We start from the raw sequence: 25,529 nt of genomic DNA on the forward strand, positions 1-25,529 counted from the left end.
TACAACTGAACAACGCTAACTACCCCTGTTCATATGCAAACGAAAAGTGTGTTCTTGTTCTCCATTAACTCGTAAGTACGCCGTAGATGAGGGGCCAACTGTCTCATGACATCAGCTGTGACATCCAACCTTGTGTTTCTCTTAGTGAAGTTAGGCGGGTCGTCTTGTTAATTGGCTGTTAGAGGTAATGAAGTCTCTTGTTCCAATAGATATGCTTATTGGCAGCAGACCTGCCACAGTGGGAACTACAGGGACAGGCATGAAGCAGGCCAGTGGAACTATACTGGTGGCCATCCCAGCAGGTTGGAGTGCTTGTATTGTGCTTGTGATGGTAACGTTGCCATGTAAACTGCGAGCGATCGCACCATTGTCATGTATGTCCGCATGCTGGTTCGTCTCGTTTTGACCTGTAAGAGAGGGGTTTTTGTTCCTTTAAACTGATCATATTCTTACATTTCTGTAAGCACAAAGCATGAGGCATCTCTACGTTCTAACCTGTTACAGCTCACCTCCTTTGTCACTCACATTTTTTGTCAAAGAAACCAGCAAGTGGCTGATTCAGAAATCCCCCAAAATGCTTGTGTTACACGTAAGAAAGAACAAGAGGTTACATATTTGGATAGAAATTCCCTTCTGGATGAATTGCGTGCATGTGAGTGGATGTGCAGAGACCAGAATGGGGGGCCCCCACTGAGTTGCCAGGTCTGTCAAAAGTTATGTTACAGTGATTGCAGGAAGCCACGGTCTGTTACATTTCACAATGACATTTTCATTGGTTCTGCATACATTACCCAGATTTCCAACGCATAAATATCTAGATTATTATGGAGTAATTGTTGACATGGCATTGACAGCCACCTCTGCATATTTACACCTGATCTGAATAATGAATTCCTAATTTATTTTTTTATTTTTTAGACGAGCAGTAAATAAACTTTCTAAAGTCCATTAAAGCCTTATGAATACCGAAGTATGAAAAGAGGATCATAATTGACATCGTTTTTTTGTGTACATTTTTCCTTCTTAGAAAAACCTTTTAATCTATATGTAGGTCAGTAAGAGAAAGACCTTTCCGTTAATAAGTTAAAATCAAAGCTACCTCGTTAGAGTTTTAAATTATAAATCCAATTATTTCTCCCATGAATAACGCCATTTGGCTTCTGAATATTCATATATACAACACTGATGTATAAATGCTGCTTAACAATGACGAAACATATACAGTGTATTTAAATAATAAATACATGTTAATTCATCTCTCGACAACACTACCACGTCAAAACTAGAATTGTATTTAACATCACCAACCAAGACACTTTGACAAACCACATACAAGCAGTGAACCTGAACACACCCAGTGTTGTTGAAAACAAAGTATGACATTTACAAACGATACTAACACTAATCCTGCCAAATCATCCTAATCCTATTGAAACCAACAGGAATCAGGAATTCCGGTATAAGTCCTCAAATAAAAGTGCATCTGCCACTGGGGAGCAGGGAGGGTGCAGAGTACAAAGAGAGGGCAGGCAAATTCATGTGGTGGGGGACGCATGTCATCGCTGGGAGGAACAATAGCATTAACAGCCCCCTCGTGGACTATATTCAGACCTCGGCCATGTGGCACAAGAAAGAGACACACAAACCTCTATTGCTGACCCCCCCCCCCCCCCCCTTCGTATCCTGCCCACACACACAGACACACACACACACACACAGACACACAGACACACACACACACAGACCTCCCACCAGTGGCCCAGCAGTGTGCTTTGTTAGCACCCAGCACGGGACTGTCTTGACTTGCTGGCCTCTCCGTGTCTCTGAGGTGGCCACCATTTGCACCCCTAACCTCCAGCGCTCCTCCCAGCTCCTCTCCCTCCAACTCTCCTCCCAGCTCCTCTCCCCCCAGCGCTCCTCCCAGCTCCTCTCCCCCCAGCGCTCCTCCCAGCTCCTCTCCCCCCAGCGCTCCTTCCAGCTCCTCTCCCCCCAGCGCTCCCCCCAGCTCCTCTCCCCAGCTCCTCTCCCCCCAGCGCTCCCTCCAGCGCTCCCCCCAGCTCCTCTCCCCCCAGCGCTCTCCCCAGCTCCTCTCCCCCCAGCGCTGCTCCCAGCTCCTCTCCCTCCAACTCTCCCCCCAGCTCCTCTCCCTCCAGCGCTCCTCCCAGCTCCTCTCCCTCCAGCGCTCCTCCCAGCTCCTCTCCCTCCAGCGCTCCTCCCAGCTCCTCTCCCCCCAGCTCTCCCCCCAGCTCCTCTCCCCCCAGCGCTCCCCCCAGCTCCTCTCCCTCCAGCGCTCCTCCCAGCTCCTCTCCCCCCAGCGCTCCCCCCAGCTCCTCTCCCTCCAGCTCTCCCCCCAGCTCCTCTCCCTCCAGCGCTCCCCCCAGCTCCTCTCCCCCCAGCGCTCCTCCCATTTCCTCTCCCTCCAGGAGCATCTTCCCCACAGACTCCCTCAACGCACAGCAGATGGGGACACTCTAATCAGATTGGATCGCAAAAGGGGGGAGATTGTTGCATTTTGTTCAGCCTTGCCAAAGCTATAATCTGTCCTGCACTCTACATCGTGCTGCCTCCACACGACTCCTCTTCAGGAGACGGTGCACGTTGTACTATAGTAACTAAGGACGGACGCAGTCGTAACCATGGAAACTTTAAACTGACCATTGTAGACCTTGGAAAAAATCACCATATTCTGTATCCTGTTAAGTCTCAGGTTCGCCACAGAATACATACGGAAGCTGAACTATTTAAAAAGAATCTCAGTTTCAGTGGGGTTCAGGGATACGTATGAATGGAACTGACCTTTTGATCTCTCCACACAATACAACTCATGAGACTGCTGGTGCGAGAGACTGAAAAGGACAGCCAGTTGTTTTCTGAGTAGACGCGCTGGGCTGCTTGGAGTGGGTAGTTGACTTGAGAGGTGGCCAGGGAACTCTGGGAGTTATCACTGAAGGTCAATAAGTACAGCAGGATTCGAATATTATTTTTTTCCTGCGGCGTTATCTGCTCTTGTACAAACTCAAGATAGTATTTGATGTGTTCGTGAAAGCAATGAGTGGACATTTTGTTAATGAAAGGTATATGGGAATTACCACAAGTAAAAACATTTGTGAAAATGAAATTACAAAATGAGTACAAGACAAGATTAATCAAAAAAGAACGAACACTGTTTTATTTTTATTTATTTTTTATTGTTCCACGTTTTCTGATGTTAGAATGCCTCTTCAAATGAATATGCAATGTCAATCCAGAATAAAATGTTCATCCTTCACCCGTGGTCACTTACCATATACTCTCAGTATAATATCCACCATCATTCCGGGACATAAACCCCCAACAGGCCTCCTGTTTCATAATTGTGCGTTTCTAATTAGGTCCACCACGTTTTATTTGCTATGACCTCAGGGGTCAATCATCCATTTATCAAAGTGTCAAAGAACCAATGTCAGTTTCCCAACAAAGTAGACAAGAGGCACCCCACCCACCAGACATGATCCGACACCACAAACAGCCGTGATGTTGCTTGATTTTAATTTTCAGCTTCTTGGTTAAACGAGACCTTGACATCTCCCTCGACCAGGCCGTGAATGTAATCTCAAAGCGATATTACCTTGAAGAGAGCCGAGGTTTCTGGATTATTGTCCTTATTTGGAGCTGGGGTACGTGGCTCGATCAGATGGAATCATGTTTAGGTTTGTCACAGTTTTTATGCGATCCCTAAAATTGATCTAATTAGAAGAGGAGTGTGGATGATGAGCTCTCTCTTCCATTTTTAAACCAATCTTAAAGTAGTACTTATTATTCACAACAAAATCACTTCCAGAAGTTCAGCAAGTTATCCAATAAGGACAATGGCCATCCTTCAAATACACCGTTTACAGTCTTCCATTTGTAGAGGAAACACCGACCCCTCGACACAACCTGAAGAGACGACCCCGTCTCAAACCCCTCAGCTGGACGTTTGACAGATTAACACACATCTAACTAGGGCCCGTAAGATCCTCCAACGTTGTTGAACGCGGACGTTGACAAACGGCCATGTTTGAGTGAGATTGGTGAGGTGGGGCCGAGGCCCCAGTAATGAACCAGAAAACAAAATGATTACTATCGGGCTGCGATCGACTGGGCGGGTGCCGACACTGTTGCCTCTTCCTGAAAGGTTAATTGGACTTGAACCCAGAAAATCAAAAGGTTAAGCAGGGTCACTTGTGACAGCAGGGTCGCCGTAGCAGCAGGGTCGCCGTAGCAGCAGGGTCGTCGTGGCAGCAGAGTTGCCGTGGCAGCAGGTCCCCCTTCTTTTTTAGGGAAGCCCTCTCAAATTGCCGCTAAAAAGATTTGTCAGTGTGGGGGGGGGGTGTTCCATGTGACGATGTCTCCTGATTCATCTTCGTTGTTGCTGCTATTGATTCTGATATAATAACATTAGTTCTGCTGAGCAGGGGGCAATAATATTCACCCTGAGGAAGACACTGCTGGAGCCTCCGTCCTAGCTGTCTGTTATTGATACTGACTTCGGGGGGTGAAAAAAAGCCTAATTGATATTTATAAAAACCTTTCATTGATTTGCTGGATGAAGAAGATTAGGCACCTTTCTTCATGAAATCAGATGATTGGCCGTCACCATTCTGTTTTTTGTGCCTCTGTTATTTATCTTGCCTTGAGCGCCGTGTTGTAACGTTAGCCTGTGGGACTGGGCCAAGGTGCTTTCTTTAAACTGTTTGACCTAATAATGGACTGCAGGAGAAGTGGGCTGGGGTGGGGGCTAAATCAGCTGCATTCCCAGTTTTTAAATGGGAGGAAATGAAAGTGTCGGGACTGGACATCTTAAAACAAGCAACTGCCCACAAAATGAATGAAGTATTTGGGTTTGGGGCTGTGAAGGGGTTCGGAGCCCCCCCACGGTGAGCTGGTGAGATTGTGATTTCACACCCTCCTCCCCCCCCCCTCTCTCTCTGTCTCTCTCTCTACCACACACCCTCCTTCCTACCCCTCCTCTCTCCCTCTCCCTACTTCTTTCTCTCCGCTGTTTCCTTCCTCTTGTTCGTGAGCCCCTTCACGTTCTATGCAGCTCTGACACTTGCTTTTATTTTTTCCATGCCTACCTGTCTCCCTCTCAAAGGAGCGTATGTGTGTGTGTGTGTGAGTGTGTGAGAGAGAGAGACACGATAAAGATAAGGAAGGAACTTCAGGAGGAGAAAGAGGGAACAGCTGGGTTAGCTACAACCCTTTCCTCTTTCTCGTCTGTCTCTCTTTTCATTGTCCACCAGGCCCCTTCTCATCCATCCACAATGAGGTTGTTAGCATGTCAACTCAATCAGCTAGTGTCCCCAGAGCGGTGCTCTGTCATGCACAACGAGCCCGTCTGCGAGGGTTAGGGTTAGTTTTTGTGGTGGGGGTGCTGTATGACCCCTAACAACACTCCCAGTTACCTGTGTGTGTGTGTGTGTGTGTGTGTGTGTGTGTGTGTGTGTGTGTGTGTGTGTGTGTAAGAGAGAGCGACAGAGGGAGAGAAACAGAGAGATGGCCGCTGATGTCTTGACACTGATGCATGTCAGCGAGTCTTCTGGGGCCTTAGTTGCCCCGTCGGAGAGAGGGACAGGAGGGGAGGGGGCAGAGGGCGACCTTGACTTGTCTCTGAGCCACCTCATGACCCCTCTCCACCCAGAGGAAGCGGGAGAGCAGAGAGATGCTGGACAGGGGCCCCAGAGACAGCCCCCTCGTCTCAACATCCAACCCCCCCCCCCCCCCCTCTCTCTCTCTCTCTCTCTCTCTCTCTCTCTCCCTCTCTCAGCAGACGCTCTTATCCAGAGCGACTTACAGTAAGTACAGGGACATTCCCCCCGAGGCAAGTAGGGTGAAGTGCCTTGCCCAAGGACACGTCATTTGACACGGCCGGAAATCGCAACCTTCAGATTACTAGCCCAACTCCCTCACCGCTCAGCCACCTTACTCCCTTGGAGTTGATACAGGGTATCTTTTCATCTGATTTCCTACAAGTTGGTCTCAGAGAACATTTCGAGTTTTACTGATATATAAATGTTTTTGCAGTAAGACAATGCCACCACTAGATGCCACTATGAGATAACACGCATAATGATTTATTAAAATGAAGCAGGCTGGTTCTGCAAACTGAAATCATCATTAGAGGTTTACAGACTCAACAACATGCTGAAATCAATCAAAGAAGAGGAATTAGCATGCTGCAAAGTCAGCTGGTTAGTCCTCCAATCACCAAGGAGCTCAACGCGTGTTTCTGACATTGTAGGCCAAGGTACAAAGGTTTGAATAACGTTCGAAACAACATTCACATTCCTCCCCAAGACTACTGTACACTCGCCTCAAAACAGACTCGGAAGAATGGAAGAACAGTAGGCAGAATAGACCAGGCCAGTCTCCTGACCGCATCTTCTCCTGGATTGCACAGCACTGGATTAGAGAGAGCACACTCACTGTATTATTGGCTGCACTTATGTGGAGTGTTGCACACCATATAATTACCTCCTAGGCTTATGTTTCCAAAGTATATATGGAGAGAAAGGGAGGTCCTGGATATTCATGAGGCAGAGGACGGCTGTGTCTGCAGCCGCGGGTCGCTCCCCACCCTTCAATTCACCGGCTTTTGTGTCTTTTGCCGGTTGCCATGGGAAATAATTGAATAGCATTTCAGCCATTGTCACCCAGGTGGGAATTTCAGATCTTGGCCACCCTCTGGGATTTGCATAAATATAAAACTGGGGTCGCATCCGAAGGAATTGCTGTTGACTTTTTGCAAACTGGGGTGTGTTTCACCTCTCCAGTACCATGCGTGGTCTTCTCAGGATGCTAACACACAGTACCTTGAAGTAGAGGAAGAAGGAAATACATCAGCCTTTAACGTGTGTGTTTATGTGTGTGTTTATGTGTGTGTTTGTGCTTGTTTGTGTGTATCATTTGTATATAGTATGTTTCTGTATGGAATTTATGCTGTAATAACGATAACGCCATGGGATAAGCTGCAGTACTGTCATGAAAAAGTACTTCTTTACAAAGAATTTAAACTATTTTTATGTTACACTTCCAGAACCGCTATGTTAGAATATTCTGCCCAGAGGGACAAATCTAATGTAAAAGACAAATTCAACCGATACCAATGATATGTTATCTCTGGCCATGAGCTGTTAATGTACTGTGGGGCTTCACCTAGTTGACAGTCAGGTTAATTTTCATCATCCTGAAATATGGAGTTTGAAAAAGGTTACATTTGACAAATGCGTGAGTTGTGGAAATTAAACTCCCGTATTTATGCAAAAAGCCTGCACATCCAGCGTGCTTCAAGCGCTTAAGCTCTCCCAATCCTTTTCCATTCTCTGAATGCTGCATATAAAGCAATCCATTAGTGTCAGATTTGCTAGAGATTTTAAGTGGACACCTGCCCATTAAGACAAGGTATTTCCGCAAAGCTCATCCCTCAGAAATTATTCACCCAAATTAAATTCACCCAAATGTAATGGAATTCATATTTTGGTGTTTTTCCCTTTTCCACCCCAGGAAAAAACACAATATTTTTTTTCTCATCACTTTCAAAAAAGTGTGATAGAAGAGATGTTGTTTGAAATTGTTCTTATAATATTTAGAATTGATTCTGTTTCAGTGAATGTTTCTCTTCCAGTGTAGAAACACAGAGTCTCAGTTGTGTTCCAGAATGAACGGCCACACACAGGAAACACAGGAGACACGTCTGGCTTTACACCGAGAGACGCATTGAGCTGTCGTTGTAACATTGCTCCTTCTGCCCGTTTGGAATAAAAGGATGAAATACTGCAGAGCTGGAGAGCAGCGTCGGGTCAGCACTCTTCCCTACCTGAAGGGACACATATCTTTAAGGTGTAGAGAGAGAGAGAGAGACTTGTCTCTAAGGTGTAGAGAGAGAGAGAGAGACTTGTTTCTAGTGTAGAGAGAAAGAGCAAGAGAGAGAGACTTGTCTCTAAGGCTTAGAGAGAGAGAGACTTGTGAGGGAAGAGGAAGGGGTGGGGTGTGAGGGAGGAGGAGAAGGAGAGGGAGAGTGAGGAAGGAGGAAGGTGGAGAGGGAGAGGGAGGGAGGAGGAAGGGTTGGAGTGTGTGAGGGAGGGAGGGAGGAGGAGAGGGAGAGTGAGGGAGGAGGAAGGGGTGGGGTGTAAGGTGCTTAAGTGTAACTACTCCGTCTGTCTCCAACAAACGTTCAGCTACAGTCACAGCCACCAAAGTCCTGATGCTTGAGTCTCATTTTACCCAGACTAAATCAGGGGGATTGTGGGTGGGGGTGTAAGTGATAAGATCAAATGAGGAGTTGAGTCCTGATTTCATCCTCAGGACCGGACCAGACCAGCAGGGGCTTTGCTCCGCCACATTACGGCGATGAGGTTTGGGCTTGAGAGATGAGTAACACAACTCTACGCTAAGCACGGGCTCCCGTCGCCTCATCAACCCTGAAATTAATTTCGCTCCACCTTCAGAGCGAGTTAGTGGGAGTATGCCACCCACAAGGATCTCTTGGCAGTTTTCAGTGTTTGGGTCTACTGCAAGATATGCCAGTCAAATGTAACTGTCTTTTTCAAAGCCTCTTATTCGTATAGTGATCTAGAATTAGCAAGGATGATAAGAATGACCTTGACAGACACACTGTCCTCCTCTCTGGAGCTGGGGTCTGACAGACACACTGTCCTCTCTGGAGCTGGGGTCTGACAGACACACTGTCCTCTCTGGAGCTGGGGTCTGACAGACACACTGTCCTCCTCTCTGGAGCTGGGGTCTGACGGGCACACTGTCCTCCTCTCTGGAGCTGGGGTCTGACAGACACACTGTCCTCTCTGGAGCTGGGGTCTGACAGACACACTGTCCTCCTCTCTGGAGCTGGGGTCTGACAGACACACTGTCCTCCTCTCTGGAGCTGGGGTCTGACAGACACACTGTCCTCCTCTCTGGAGCTGGGGTCTGACAGGCACACTGTCCTCTCTGGAGCTGGGGTCTGACAGACACACTGTCCTCCTCTCTGGAGCTGGGGTCTGACAGACACACTGTCCTCCTCTCTGGAGCTGGGGTCTGACAGACACACTGTCCTCCTCTCTGGAGCTGGGGTCTGACAGACACACTGTCCTCTCTGGAGCTGGGGTCTGACAGACACACTGTCCTCCTCTCTGGAGCTGGGGTCTGACAGACAGAGACCCAGTCCAGCTGAAGGACGGTTTGTCAAAGAATCCAATTTCTGTTCTGGTTTGTTTGTCGTGCCGTAACACACGCTTGTTTTGTTTACTCGTGTGCGTGTTTTAGGATGCGTCCTGGAGCTGGGATGCATGTGTGATGGACCAGGAAGTAGAATGAGGTTTATGAAGGAAGTTTAATTCTGTAAGTAGTGTTTGTGTGTGTGGTTTGATGACAATAATCTGTCTAGTTCTAGTATATTTTTATAAAGGGAGTTGTCTAATGTGGTTTAGACATCTTTTTTGTCAGCAGAGTAGTGAGAATGTTATAGAATGGACTTGTTAGAATTGTGTCTAATCTTTTCATGTAAAATCTGACCGCAGGCATGTTGCATTGCCTACAGTCAATATAATTTGAAGTTGCTATAAGCCAACAGTGTGGTGGTTCAGACAAAGTATTCTTGTCTTCAGCTGTTTGATGGATAGAAAGTCGATGTCGGGTTGACAGTATTGAGAGGTCCAGTCAAGCTTCAGTCCAGGTATTTGTTGAAGTGTCACATTTTAAGTGAAGGGAACCTCCAGTCATGTTGTGGTTCACTTTCTCACCCCAGCTGAGATTGAGTTCTCTCAGTGTATTACGTGCTTGTTTGGAGAAAGGCTTCTTTGAGTTGTCAGTTAAAGGAATTATCAAGTGGGAAACACAGCTTCATTTGTCACAGGGAGTCGTTTTGGGTTACACACTTCGAAAACAGTCACTCTCAGTCCTATTTAGATCCATGATTACCCCCCTCTGTACAATAACAAAGTAGTTGTAATGAAAATGCAACAAATCACCATAGAACTCCTTTCTTTTGTCTGTGTCTTCTTGTTTCTCCCGTCGTCATGAAATAAGACTCTGACATTTCAGCCCCGCAGCCGAAAGAAAGGAGTCAGTTTGTAAAGTGTGTAGCTTTGCCTTTTCTCTTCTCCTTGTTGTAGTACTTAAGTGTCATGTTAAGCCCAAGGCTGGAAAGTCTGTCAATGACCTGCTCTGACTGGATGTGTTTACTGTGTTCTTTCTCAGTAAGCGTTGTAGAATCCCATCTCTTATCAGGGCATAAAGTCTAACAGATTAAAGACTCAAATTTCCCCTTCCAGCCAATGTTGGTTTTGTCTATTGTCTGCCTTTGACAATAGTTTAGCATACCCCTCAGCTTGAGTTTCTGTTTTCTTTATTAGCCGGGTATCACCCTCCATGCAGGCAGCAGGCAGTTGTAGCCTGCTACAGTCACCCAGGAGGGCCCCTCGACAGGAGAGACAGAGAACCGACTGCCAGGTTTGGGGTTCTGGTCTTCATTTACATTTAGTCATTTAGCAGACGCTCTTATCCAGAGCGACTTACAGTAAGTAAGTGACATTCCCCCCGAAGCAAGTTGGGTGAAGTGCCTTGCCCAAGGACACAACGTCATTTTGCATGGCTGGGAATCGAACTGGCAACCTTCAGATTACTAGCCCGACTACCTCACCGCTCAGCCATCTGACTCCCTATCTCCCATCTGACTCTTCAGCAGTTTGCAAATGAGAGTTGTCATAATAATGCCGTTACGGCAATCTGAGCTAGCGGAGTAGGAAGTAACAATTAGCTACCTGTTGGCTGAGAAAAATTGCTTCCAGCTTGGACAAACTTGAAGGTTTATGTTTAGGGGATAAAGCAAGCTGAGCTCTGTGTATCAGGAGGGGGGTCCAGTGAGGGGGGGAGGGGGCAGCAATTGTATCAGGGTGGCCCTGCCCCCCCCCCCCCCATCCTTGGTGATGCCACTGCATAAAGGACTGTGTAGGAGGTAACCAGGCCTGTGGTCTGTCAGACTGGAAGCCCCTGAGGTAGTAACACTAACCGTTCTGTACCTCCATCCAGCAATACTAGGACCAGACAGCGAGGGGCACTGCAATGTTGCAGTGTCTCAGTTAAAGTTACGTTTTTAAGTGTTACAAAAAAAACTTGAGTTCCACTGCAACAAATCAGAGGCAGTTTTACCGGTGGTGCCATAACACAATTTGCATCCCATGCTCACCAAGCCAGTGTTTCTAATGTATATGTTTTGAATATAGTGCTGGAAAACCTACGGCAAAATCAAAGCAATGTACTAACATAGAAACCTGTTCCCTTGTCTAAAGTCAAGAACTGCTACTTAGTATTCACACCATTCAGGCAACACCCCTATGTGAACTGATCACCAATACTATTGTTGAAATCCCTGGCCGCTGGACAAGGAATGCTGTTTGTGTGTGGGGGGGGGTCTATCTGAGAGGGATGTTTGCTAGGACAGGAAGGCCGTTAGGAGGGTGTTGACTGGAGGGTTTTGACCACCCTGTGAATGGCTTCCCTCAGCAAGGTGTTGGTAAGACGTCCAAGATAACCTGCAGGAGCCCAGCTCTGTGGAGTCTGTACTCAGGGCAGCTCTGTGGAGTCTGTACTCAGGGCAGCTCTGTGGAGTCTGTACTCAGGGCAGCTCTGTGGAGTCTGTACTCAGGGCAGCTCTGTGGAGTCTGTACTCAGGGCAGCTCTGTGGAGTCTGTACTCAGGGCAGCTCCGTGGAGTCTGTACTCAGGGCAGCTCTCTCTCTGCCCTCTCTCTCTCTCTCTCTCTCTCTCTCTCTCTCTCTCTCTCTCTCTCTCTCTCTCTCTCTCTCACTCTCTCTCCCTCCACCCCTCTCTCTGTTCCTCTCACCCTCTCTGTCTCCCCCTCTCTCTCTCCATCTCTCTCCCCTTCTTTGTCTCGCTCAGTCTGTCTCTCCACCTCTCTCTCTCAACCCCCCCCCCCCCCCCCCCCCCGTCTCTCTCTCACCCCTTCTCCAACTCTCTCTGTAGTTCTCACTCGCTCTGGTCAGCTGTGGCGACGAAAAGGAAAAAAAGAAAGACAGAAAGAACAAAGGGGCGGATGAGAGTTGAACTCCTGATTACAGAGTCAGGAAGCACCGCGGCTGTGCGGGTTGACAGACCCTGTCTTGGGAGACCTGGTCGTGTGTGAGCGGGCCCCTGCTCCGGTCCTGTCACTGTCACAGCACACACACGGGTGTCTTCTCCCTGTTTATTTTTGTGTGACATAGTGTGTGTGTCACACAACGCAAACACGCAACGTAATCGGAATAACCAGCTGTTTATCTTAGTCAAAACATTACCTGATAAAGGTAATTACCTGGAAGTGTCCATCATCTGAGTCATTATGTCCAGGGGAAGTTTGGCCTGAGAGAGGCTGGAGTCGGTCCTACATAAAGAAACCAGAGGAAACCACAGAGAAACTCCTTGGGATTCTCCCAACAGCATCGTGGGCTGAAGAAGGGCCTCTTGGTATCATTATATTTACCGACAACCTTCTGATTAATAGCCCGATTCCCTAACCGCTTAACCATCTGACCCCCCAATCAATTCAATAATAGCTTCAGTTGTCAGGAGTAATGCAAGTCTGTTCCCTGTATGAGTCAGGGAGTCAGGTGGCTGAGCGGTGAGGGAATCGGGCAAGTAATCCGAAGGTTGCCAGTTCGCTTCCCAGTCATGCCAACTGACGTTGTGTCCTTGGGCAAGGCACTTCACCCTACTTGCCTCGGGGGAATGTCCCTGTACTTACTGTAAGTCGCTCTGGAAAAGAGCGATGACTAAATGTAAATGTAAATGTATGAGATTACAATTCAGTGTTACGGAACAAGGAAATGACAGCCTGTGCATGCTGACAAGAATATACATTTCTCTAAAACAATGAGGCATCTCTCTTGTTCTTGACGATTCCAAACTTGACGGATCAAACAGATTCCTTCTGAAAGAAAGACTCCTGGACTGAATGATTCCCTAAAGGGATGAGCCATGCATCTGTCAGTAGACTAGAGTTCCCTCTCCACTGCGCTCACCTCCGCGACAGGTCAACACTGGGAGCTAATGTTTAACCAAGGATGAGGCAGGGGAATAAACACACAGGCATGCACTTTGGCGAGTTTAGCCAATCTCTAAAAGTTAATTGTATTGGTCCAGTAACCTCTCCGTCCACAACGCTGTTTGCTTGATTGCGGAGCAACAATTGGGAAGCGGGGTGCAGCCAGCAGCCAAACAAAGGCATCAATCACGTTATCCAAACGCACAATGTCTGCTTCTGGTGAACTCATTTGGGTTTGGCCTGTACCTCCCTTAGCAGGCAGCTTAGAAACAAGGGCAGACTTATCAGTGATAAAAATGTCTCCCGCTGAAATAAAGGGTTATTTAGGGCCTCGGTCTTGGGGACAGCCAGGTGTCTGTAGAAGACTGCTGTGTCACGGTTCATCTCCGAGTCCTCTTATCTAACTGGCAACCGCAGCAGGTTTTCAAGACACTAAGTATTTTTAGGAGGTCTTTTCTGTGTTTTGTCTGTGTCTCAGCTAAAGAAAACGCCTCTTTAGCTGTGGTAGATCTGTCACCTCGTCAGCCAAGCTTGGGACCTGATGTTGCACACTCCAACAGCACAGAAGACTGGTGATGCTTGTTAGTAACAAATCAAACCCACGTAAAATATTGCAGAACATGTTGCAAATATGCAAAATAGAGGATGGAGTATGTTGAATATTTATGTAATTGTCTTAACGTTTTAGCAATATATACATTATTCAGTGAAATCTGTAGTGGCACTGCTGACATATTATTTTTGTATGGCACTCTCACATATCCAGAACATGGTCCATGTTGCAGTTGCAATAAAGGAGATTGATTCCAAGACCGCCACCCCTCACCTACTGCATGGATGTACCTAAAAGGGTTTGCTGTGACATTACCCTCCAACTACAGCTATGTTTTTACAGACGTCTGTATAATCTCACTCATGACACGGGCAGTCTGTCATATTTAGAGCCAGATTAAGACAACACCTGACTGACACGGTACGAATAAATTTCAGAAGACATTCCTGCTTTTATGGTGCTCTGGTTTTATTTAAAGTTTGGGGAGGTGTAATAAAATCTTATCTCTTGCTTTCACTGCGGACAACTTGGCTCTAAACTACCGTCTCTGGGGCACTTTAAGTGTTTGTTTGCCTCCACGGCCCATAAACGGAAGACCTGATTTGCTTAGCATGAGAACAAATCAATAAAAGCCCCCTGACTATGGACAGACATGCGAGGGCGACCTTCTCCAGAGATCAAAAATGGTACCGTACGATGAGAAGCATGCGAAGGAGCCGCCCAGAGGTTCTCTCTCGGAGGATCCTGGACAAGGGAAAGTATGTAATCAAATCAGCGACATGATGTTTTGAATTTTAAAAAGCATTGAAAACTTTAATATTGAAATTCAGACACCACCGAATTTGTTGGTTTTGAATTCACGTCTTAAAAAATAAATGTGAATTGATTTCAATGTAAAAAAAAAAAAAAAAAGATTCAATAACATCCAAATTGTGATCGGCTAGAATTATTTGGGCTCCAATTTTTTGGGACTTTTTTGCCCAAAATTTTTTTGGCTCCAGTTTTATTGGCTAGAACTTTTTGTCCTCCAATTCTTTTGGCTAGAGTTTTTTTGGCTAGAGTTTTTTTGACTAAAAGTTTTTCATCTTTTGTCTCAAAGGGAAAGATGTTTTCGAAATGCCCACAGTTCGAGACAGTCAAGTTAAGTTCCTGTCACAAATCTTTCACCAAGTGACAACTTTCTTCTCTTTGGATTTCTTGGCCACAAAACACGAGGGGAAATACGCTTCAGAATTCAAACTGAGGCCTCGATGACTTGACTTCGATCACATTGTGAAACACAATGCAAATTTACGTCTAATCAGCTTACTGTAAAAACAACTAATTAGCCGTCGCAGGTCTCTAACGATGTGCTGACAAAGACACATGATAAGGCAGTCAAGCAAATAAATAACGGGAGGGACTTTTTTCCCCCTCCTTATCTCCCCAGAGAAGGACAAAGGGGTAATTAGAACCTGTTGTGTCAGAGAAACGTCAACATAGTTTTGGTCGAACAGGAAGTTTGTCCTGACTTTTCTTCCACACCAGCTGGGCTACTGGTACTATAGCAGCTATTGGAGGATAAAGATCCTATCATCTATTGACTTCCAGTCCTCTGGATTCAAGACATTCAGACATGAGCGCAACGCAGTCTGTACATCAGACACACTGGACGATATTTACATTTTACATTTAGTCATTTAGCAGACGCTCTTATCCAGAGCGACTTACAGTAAGTCCAGGGACATTCCCCCGAGGCAAGTAGGGTGAAGTGCCTTGCCCAAGGACACAACGTCAGTTGGCATGACCGGGAATCGAACTGGCAACCTTCGGATTACTAGCCCGATTCCCTCACCGCTCAGCCACCTGACTCCCCATATTTCTTTTTGAGATTTTGAAGGTTCTTTTCCAAACCAATCATTTCCTGTTTATGGTCTGTGCTCTTTATCTTGTTCTTGCAGAGCTTCATGTTTCATGCTTTTCAAGCTACAATATAGTATGATTACTTTGACCTTACAACTGAATGCACAGTTATTTATTCACTTTTGACCAGATACTCTTTAAACTGTATTTTATTTTCAGCTGACATCTGCAAAATTTAACTGGCTATGTAGCTGACATACCTAGCTGTACTTCAAATCTTTTCAGAGACCAAAGATATTCTAGAACAAATGCATTCATGTGCTCCTCAAGAACAGGACTAATCCTGCATGAGTTTGACACCAACACCTCAAAAAATTTGTTAATTTATAAAATAAAGTTTATAAAAAAATTCTGGAAAGGCAATCGACAAGAACATGATATGTTAGATCCATTGACTATAGAGACAAATTCAACCTTAGCGTTACAGTAAACCTAAGAAGTGTATGTCTTGCAGCACAAAACCTGCTTTGGAGACTAACACAAAGTGGTACTGTAATTGACGCCAGCTGGTTTATGATTCACACGGCACAGCGGAGCTTTCCAATTCAGATTCATGTTCTCAGCCCAGGATTACTGTGCTGTATGATTCATAGCAAGAGCCAAGCACAGGATAGACACTCTGAAGCTGCTGTGTGTATGTCTTAGAAGAGGAGCGTCATTAAACTGTCTGCCTCGCGTGGTGATGCCGTTTGAACAGAGAGGTCCCAGTCGCTAACTAATGGAAATGGTGTGTCCTGTTAAACCTGGAGTGGAAACCCTGAGGAACTTATTTTATTGGTGTGGTCTCTCCACAGCGGCTGGGGACTGATCACATTCCAGAAGCACTGTCCCTGTCTGGTCACAATGGGTCATCTCAAGGCAGTCTTTCATCCAACACCACATGTCGTTCAAGTCAAGAACAATTCTAGATTTGTAGCACCCCTCTCCTGCCTCTACAGCACCCCTCTCCTGTCTGGACAGCACCCCTCTCCTGTCTCTACAGTACCCCCCTCCTGTCTCTACAGTACCCCCCTCCTATCTCTACAGTACCCCCCTCCTATCTCTACAGCACCCCTTTCCTGTCTCTACAGCACCCCTCTCCTGTCTCTACAGTACCCCTTTCCTGTCTCTACAGCACCCCTCTCCTGTCTCTACGGCACCCCTCTCCTGTCGCTACAGCACCCCTCTCCTGTCTCTACTGCACCCCTCTCCTATCTCTACAGCACCCCTCTCCTGTCTCTACAGCACCCCTCTCCTGTCTGGACAGCACCCCTCTCCTGTCTCTACAGCACCCCTCTCCTATCTCTACAGCACCCATCTCCTGTCTCTACAGCACCCCTCTCCTGTCTCTACAGCACTCCTCTCCTGTCTCTACAGCACCCCTCTCCTGTCTCTACAGCACCCCTCTCCTATCTCTACAGCACCCATCTCCTGTCTCTACAGCACCCCTCTCCTGTCTCTACAGCACCCCTCTCCTGTCTCTACAGTACCCCTCTCCTGTCTATCCTATCGGCTTGCCTGCTGGGGGTGTTGATTTATACGATCAATAATTCAGAAAGTTGCTCGCTCTCTCTTCTGTTGGCCAGATGCCTCTCCCTGCCTTGCCAGAGCCTGTCAGCTGTAGAGTACACTGGGCATGTTGCGCATGCAAGAATAAGACATAAATATTTCACCAAAAATACACACCAAACGGCCAATGGGGAACCCAGCATGTCCAAATGGCCCCCAGTGTTGATGTCTATCTGTCCCTCTCTGCCTCTCTCTTTTTCTCTCTGAATTATCTCTATTTCTCTCTCTGAATTATTTTTTCTCCCCCTCTCTCCCTCTCACCCCCTTGCCCCCTTCCTCCCTTCCACTCTCTCTCCCTCTCTCCTCTCTGGGAGGAAGGAGGAAGGCAGGATCCTCCTGCTCCTCTCTGATTGTTGGCCCCTAATAAGCATGGCGGACTGAAATCTTTTCAGAGCAAATTGTTGAAGACATCTGCAGAGGCTTTCTCTGTGATGCATGTGCAGCTGGGAGAGAAAAAATCTCTCTCTCTAGGTGGGGTTGGCATGGCAACCCTGGCTGCTGTTCGCTGAAGGTATGGTTTAAAAGGTTTTGGGCCCGTAGTTGAGAATCCATTTGTGCCCCGCTACCTGAGCGCACTCTACTCCTGCAGATGTCGTAAATCCTACCTTGGCAGGGGAAAATATATTACTTATATGAATTGATGGTACTCTCGAAGCTAGCCCGGTTTGCTTGTTGCATTCACACTCATTAGCGATGAAACAGGCTTCGGTAGTTCAAGCTTGGCGCAGGAAACTGGACAGTAGTTATGACTGGGAATCATGTTGCTGTCGTAGCCTGATGGTAGCTATGACAATAACATGCAATAACATGCACAACAGTAACAGGCCTTTTGTCTTAAACATGAGCCTGTTTACGTTTTCATGATCAAATAATGAATCCAAATATAACAAGCAATGTTTATTCCACGTAAATATTTCTTATACTTATTATTGCATTTCAACTGTACAGCAAAAGTATTATTGACTAATCAAAAGCGATGTTCACCTATGTATTTTGATGAATGGGAATCAATAGTGGGGGGGTACTGTGGGCCTGTCCCTATAGTCGGCTTCACACAAAAGTCCTTAATGACCTTTCATACTTCAGCAGAGATGAGACACTCCAGCCAGCACATTATCTGAAGAGGGCTGCGTTCAAGGAAATTACCATCCAAAATTACCCACAGGCTGCAGAGCTACGATTAGTTTACAGTCCTTTTTATTAACAAAGAGAAACCAAAGATGGATTTTGCCTGACTTGATATACTTGTATACCCCGATTTAGATCATAAAGGAAAAAACAAGGATTGAGAATGTGATGGTTTCCCTTACACTTGTGTCGTTGTAAACACACTGCACTAATTCCTCCACTGTGTTCAAAATGATATTTCATGGCGTGTATGACTTGCATAACCCCTTCGCAAAATACATTACCATGTCCTTACAAAGACCTTTAATTCTGCACTGTCTCTTTGCATAAAATGAATTATTGTCCATTTCAAACCCCAAGGGAGTTTTAGAGGGATATCCCATCTCCCTTTTGCCACCCTGGGAAAAAAAATTACCCACTTACAGCACCACTAATCACTTAACTGTTAAAATCTGGAAGCTATAATGATTGTTTAATGCGCAAATCAATACAAGGAAAGTACCACTTTCTCATAGGGTAACTTAAGGTTTCTTAAGACGCAAGTGACTTCTTTCAAAATGTATCTCATGTATCATTATTTGACTCTTATGTGACTGTTCATTGTTATATAAGAGTTTTTAGACTAATTGAAAAAGTACAAAATGCAATTTTCATTTGTCAATAAAGTATGACTTCTCTATTCACTTCATTAGGCCAGTAATATTTGTATTTTATTTTTGTAGCGGCAAAACATTGTGTAGCCCACAACCTAAGCTTACGACATAGGAAGTGCTTTAGCATAGAGAGAACGTTTCATCCAAGTATATTGTGCTTTCCTGGAAAATACAAAAAGTTAAGCTAATGTACGACTATTGCTACTGTAGGACTAAAAACCCTGGTTTTGCCTGTGTTCAGCACCAAATTGATTACTGAAACATTATTTTGCAAATGAACAACAGTGGCTTTAACTATAGGGAATCTTGATTTGAGGCCCTTGTGTTGGAAGGGAGCAAGCCTACTCTCCCATTAGACCACTCAAATTTACGATGATTAATCCTTCAGCATTCAACCTTGACAGGAATTATTCTCCTCTAATGAGTAACAAATGTGGCTAAGTCATGTGCCCAGCCGACTTGCGTGACCAGCACTCACATTTCCAACATCCTAATTGCCTTCAGTGGATCCAAATTCAATACAAATGCCTTTTTCTCCTGCCAAACGGCATGCCATTGTCTTGCCATCGTTCACAAGTGTGAATATTGTTCCTGGGCTGCTTCTCTGGTTGTAGACGTGACTGGAGACGTACTGTGGATAAGAGACACAGAATTTCAGGGTTTGAGTAAGTCTTGAAATAGGGCTAATTAGTGTTTGTTTTCTTCAGTTGTGTCAAAAAACCTTCTTTGAGGCCAAATAAAGGGGTCCAGTTTTGTAATTCACAAATGGCATTACTAAGTATGTGTGGATTTTGTGTATATTCTTCATGCCTTCATAATATTGCCGTAAATGTATGTGCATTTGCAAAAAATAAATAAAAACAAGCGTAAGTAATTATTGGGCCCATATACCACCACAGGGATACATTTAACATATTCACAAATGCACCCTCCTGTTCCATTGCCTTTGCAGGTCGGTTGCTATAGCAACCTTGGTTGAGTCTGTTTATTAGGATGGGGGTAATGTTTAATTGATCTACTAATGCACTGTTGCCGCTAAGCAGTCTTTGTTTCCAGGTCTCGTTCAGGGGCCAGAAATCTACATAAAAGCATCACATTTGCTTCAAACCAATCATTATTAGCAATTTTGCTTTTTATCCTTCTGTGATAACTGCAGTATAAACACTGATTTATGAATGGTAAATATTGCCTTGTTGGGGAATTAGAGTGTTGTTAGGAGTTTTGGGCTGACATAAGGGTTCAGCGTTTATGAAGAGAAAAGGAAAGAAATGACAGCAAAGGACTGAACGAGCAATTAGCGTAGCACGCGGATGACAGTAAACACTAAAGTTAGCATTGTGGCAAACAACATAAGTTTGACAGGTGCCTTTGTGTTGTAAATAAATACCCTCGACAAGTGAAACGCAAATTAGCAGTTGCATTTCAGACATGACAAATCCCCTGGTTTTCCAATCAACCGCAGACCAACATTGTATCAATTAGGTACATCTAAACATGTGATTTACTCTGCTGAGTTATTCAAAGCAGCCACAACACAAACATGGATATTATTTTTACAGCTTCAAGATAATGTTGACAACACACTACTTTGTCTGATGTCTACATTGATTGCCTCAACCACAACACCCCCCCCAAAAAAACAAATATAGTTTGTTGTTTGTACTGCTGCAAAATTATTTTGGTTTGTAGACTGCACAAAAAGATATGTATGTATATCCACTTTGAGCTAAATAAACCAGTTCTGCTAGTTGTTCAGGTAGTGTTTATACCACCAGTCACCCAGACGGTCTATGGATGGATGCTGTGTGTATTAGTGTGTTATCAGTTGCTTATCTTACTGGGCCTCTGTCCTCATCCCTGGGAGAACAGCTTATCTGGTTCCCAGAGGTAGTCCTATCATGAGCTGAGTGACACTGGCTAATGCTGGCTCACTGTTTTGACATAATCTTTCATGACCTCTGCAATACTGAGCGTGTCTGCGCTGGTGAAGGAATGTCTCACATTGGAAGATTTCTCACTGAACACTACATGTTCCAAAATACAAATAAAAAGGGTCTTCTGATCCATGAGTTAGCCTTGTCCAGCGTATGAACGAGCTTGGGTTTAGAAGAGCTTCTGTCTCTTCAACCATCGAGTGGCTACAGCCAAAGGCTTTGGAAATTAATACGGTGAATATCCTGACTGTTGAAGGGAAGCACCAGATCCCTTCTAGAGGTTTGCTGCTGTCGGCTCTGATGTTAACTTGTAGTTCATCAACTCTGTTGTGTGTTTCAAATCCTCCGCCCTGCCAATCCGCAAGATCGGCGAGATGTTTTTATCTGCGTTTCCCTATTTCTCATTTCTGTTACCAGAATGAAAATAACATCCAACCTGCCGTTTTAGTTGGCTTTCAGTCCTTTATTAGGTTTATTTGGTTTATTTGAGGTTAATTCACATTCCAATATCGGCTCCTCAAGGTTTATCTCCTGTAGTTTTTTTTATAGGAGTATCTGTTGTGTGTGTGTTTTACTGTGGTGGATCTCTGAGGCCCCACAGTGACCTGTTGGCAGTGACCTGTTGGCTATGCTAAGTCCTCCAACCCAACTCTAAGGTTTTTTCTGGAATTAGCAAGTGTCCAATCTCACTGACGGCCCCTTAGGATATTTGAAAGTTTGGCTGAGCAATCATATCATAACTCATGTAACAGAATTTTTTTTTAAATAAAAACATATAATACATTGTCTAATGAGAAAAAAGGTATTTACATGCAATGGAATATTGTAGATTCTCGCTATTGCATGTGTGTCAGCATTGCTAAATGATATTTTGTTTGTGACAATGTATTGGCTACCATTACCTGAATTCTGAGTAAATTTGTACTGTAAATAGACAAACCAGGAAAAAAACTGAAAAGTGCCGGACGACATAATTCCCTCATAATGAGATTCCACTAACAAGTTCACTTGAAATGCTTGAAGTGCCCATCAATTTGCTACATGGATAGGAAGAAACACTGTGCCATGTTAATTATTAACTGTGTAAGACAGTAACATTTAAACGGGTAATTATGTGATATCTTGTGACAAATGCCTTCTTGTTCAGGGGTTGAATGATAATGTATTTGCCTACAGAGAATACAATTATATCTCATTTGCATGCAAGGATGAAAATCTTCATCAGGCTTCAGTATGAAGTGATAAGGTGTCGACTGCCGTCCTGCACTCTAAGTAAAAGAATATTGTGCACAGATTTTAAATTTAGTTAAAAATAAATTAAAGTGAAGTTAGATTATCAATGATGTTGCCATGCTTGGCCAGCTATTAAATTAAGATATTAAATTCGATTTGTTACTGCAGAAACCTCAAGATGGAGGTTTGGTTTGAAGGACTTTAACCTGCCAAGCACAAAGATTCAGTATTTCCTTTTTTCTGAGGGCAACCTGTGGTTCCGAGTAGCCTAATCAGGAAGAGAGCTAGGGGCAGTTGCTACTGTATTTTTCAAACTGGTGATCAAAACCCCAAGCTGGGTACTTCACAGCCATTTATTAGGTGCAATTACATCCCTGCCCCCTGTGGTTAAACTGATCATATGTTCGGTAAGTGCCCTCCCATGTTGACTGTCAAATATCTGTATTTTTTTGCAATTAGTTTTCAATCAAAAGAATCGATGTAATAGTACATTTAGACAGGCACAGCCCTGGACGTAAAATCAATAGCTTTCAAAAATAGCTGTGAAAGCAAATGTGTATTTACATTTCATACTTTCTTAGACAGAATAAGTACAGAAAGTACAAATATGCCACTTAAAGAAACATATCGGAGTTCCGCTCTATGGGTTGTAATCGTGGCTTCTTTTTTTTCTCTCACTATTTTTTTTTTTTTACACTTTCTTTTTTTGGGGGACATCGTCTGAGGTGTCACAGTTATGGAAGGGTTGAAATTGATTGTGCATTGAGGTGCAAGTGACAGATGTTAAATGCATCCACTGGAAGGTGGTGTCTGATGGCCTGGGCCTGGGTGTGTCTTCCAGGGTGCACACTGAGCACCCAGGAGCAAGCAGCCAGCATTCAACGGCTCACGGATGCTGATTTGCCCGGAGGCGTTGTGTTTCATTCGGGTTGCAGGGGCACATGGGATGCCCAGGATGAAGGGTCCCGGGTCTGATTGCAGGACAGAGGGGTCTGATTGGGCAGGATGTCTCTACGATCCTGCCACAATAGGGCTAAATTCATGGGACGGCACCGATGTGTGGAATGACCACATTGTCCAGAGACAGTAACTTGAAGCACAGATAAATGGCACTCAGGATTCACACCAGGAAGGGAGTTTCTTGAGCTAGCCGTCGTGATTTCCCAGCTCTCCTGTTCTTTCTACTCTACATCCTGTCATCTGAAGATTAATGGTGGACGAATGGAAAGACCAGAAGAAGAGAGAAGTTCCTCCCAGGACTCTCTACCTCTCTCTTCATCTCTGACTCATTTTGGTCCGACGTCATTCATTCATTGATTGATTGTTTTAATTCATTTTATTGTCTCGTATTAGCATTTTCAGCTTTGCAGGGAATCACGGAGGACATAGCCATGCATATTTATCACGCATGCATCAAATTTAAGCGTTACCGTATTACTGTGTGTCACAACAGTGCCTGCTGACATCTGTCATCAAATGAATGTGTGTGAGAGTATGTGTGTTTGTGTTTGTGCGCATCAGTGTGCATTAGTGTTCACATAACCAGTGTGTCTCTGGCCAGGCCTTTGGCCCAGATGGCCCTGCTGGCTTGGACTCAGCCAGTCTGGCACTGTTGTGCTGGTACTAAGGTGGGCCGTATGCCAGAGATACACTTGTGACTGGCTGGAACCTGATCCACACAGGAGCTTCATACAGTTCTGTATACAATCTTCAGCAGGATTAACATACTTCCTGTACTGTAACCAAGGCCTAGAGTACCAGTCACATTCCAGGCTTCTGCAACGATGGACCAGACTATCCACTAGCGGATATGTTGTGGAAAAACAAATCACAAAGAAAATCAGATATTTTGATCAGGTACATGTTTTTTTTAAGCATTAGCTGAACATCTGTTAAAAATCACACAAGTCACGAGCAATGTCTGCTTAATTCACATCGCTGCAAAAAAAACGTCCTAGTTTGTGTCTGGGACTGCAGTTGTCTGGTTGCTTTGTTAAATCTGAACAAGGCATGATTAGAAATCCACATTCAAGAAATGCAGGGTTCTTCTACACACAACAACACAAATGTTGTCTGTGTTACCTGGTCCTGATTAAAAGAAGCAGCGCAGCAGAATCTGAACCTTCCCAGCCAATGACATTGTCTCTATTCCCTTGTTGCAAGGAAAGGGAGCCAAATTAGTGTTCATGACATGACCTGGGACGAATACTTCCCACTCCACCTCTGCCTGAATCTGGGACACCATGGCAGCACGGATTCTAACACGGTGAGGCTGAAATTATCTACGACCAGCTGCTTGTGGCAACAAGCCTGATCAGAGAAACCAGGGGGGGTTATTACAACCTCAAAAGGTGCTGGCATCGAGTCCCTGCTGAAGAATATCATCCCGGTCGGCACCCCAAACCTTATTCAGAAACAAACTTAATTCAAACCAGAGATTGCAGAGGAATGTGGTGTTTGCTATAGGCTTTTTGAGAGGATTGTTTTGTATTTGCGTATCATGGTTTCCCTCCATGTTTTTAATCAGTATTGTTGTCACTCTTCAGCCTGGTTGATGACTGCGGTATCTGACAGTTTGTGTCTCTGCGGAATTAAACGGGGACGTGATTTGCATGTGACATTGAGGGTTTTTAGTGTTTCAGATTGTATATCCCAGGAAATTAACATGCAGACAAGCCCATCTGTATTTATGTGAGAGCTCAGAGAGGTTCAAACCACTGCTTTGTGCCTGGACAAGAGGTTATGTAGAGACTGGAGCTCGCCTCACTTCATCTCAACACTTACCTCCTTTGTAGCTCAGAATTGATGCACTCAACAATACAGAAGGTGTACTTTTAATCTCCCTGAAGCTACAGCACCGTGTTTTAAGGACAACCTAACATCACCACTTAGCACTGGTTCAGAATAGGTGCCCTCAACAATAGTAGTCCTTCTGATATCAATGAATCCTTACAGGGATATTTTCAGAATTTATAACCCAACTTACATGTGCCTTTTTGGCTGATACTGCAGAGGGATCCTCCGATCTCAGAGTGTTTTGACTTGGGAAAATGTTCTCATTCTCAACCAATGAATGCCCAGTCTCGTGTAGTGTTCAGCCTTTCAACTTCCATTATCTGTCCAACCAATATGATACTCTCAAACAATCAATTCTTTGTGTGGCATTGAGATTTACTTCACCTTTCAACAAAAGTTATATTTTTAGTGACTGAGGAGTTGTATTGTCACACCTGATGGGAGCCTTGAACGCTGACAATAACTTACATTTGGGAGAAGATAGATATTTTTAAATAAGCTTCTTTTCCAACTGAGTCAGTATTTTAAGGACAATCCACCCGTCTTCAATGATCTGCTTAGTGCTGCAGGGGACTTTTCAGTATGGTTGAGGCCATTCTGTCTGGCTCTTAACAAGAGCCTCTGCTTCCCTCCTGCTGAGCAGGTAATGGTTTTACAGAGCTCCTTCACATTTTATGTCTTGGATTTATACGTGAGACTACTTCAGACTGTGGAAACCATCACAGG

The sequence above is a fragment of the Osmerus mordax genome, chromosome 24 (genome assembly GCF_038355195.1).
Source record: "Osmerus mordax isolate fOsmMor3 chromosome 24, fOsmMor3.pri, whole genome shotgun sequence".
Taxonomy (NCBI): Eukaryota; Metazoa; Chordata; class Actinopteri; order Osmeriformes; family Osmeridae; genus Osmerus; species Osmerus mordax.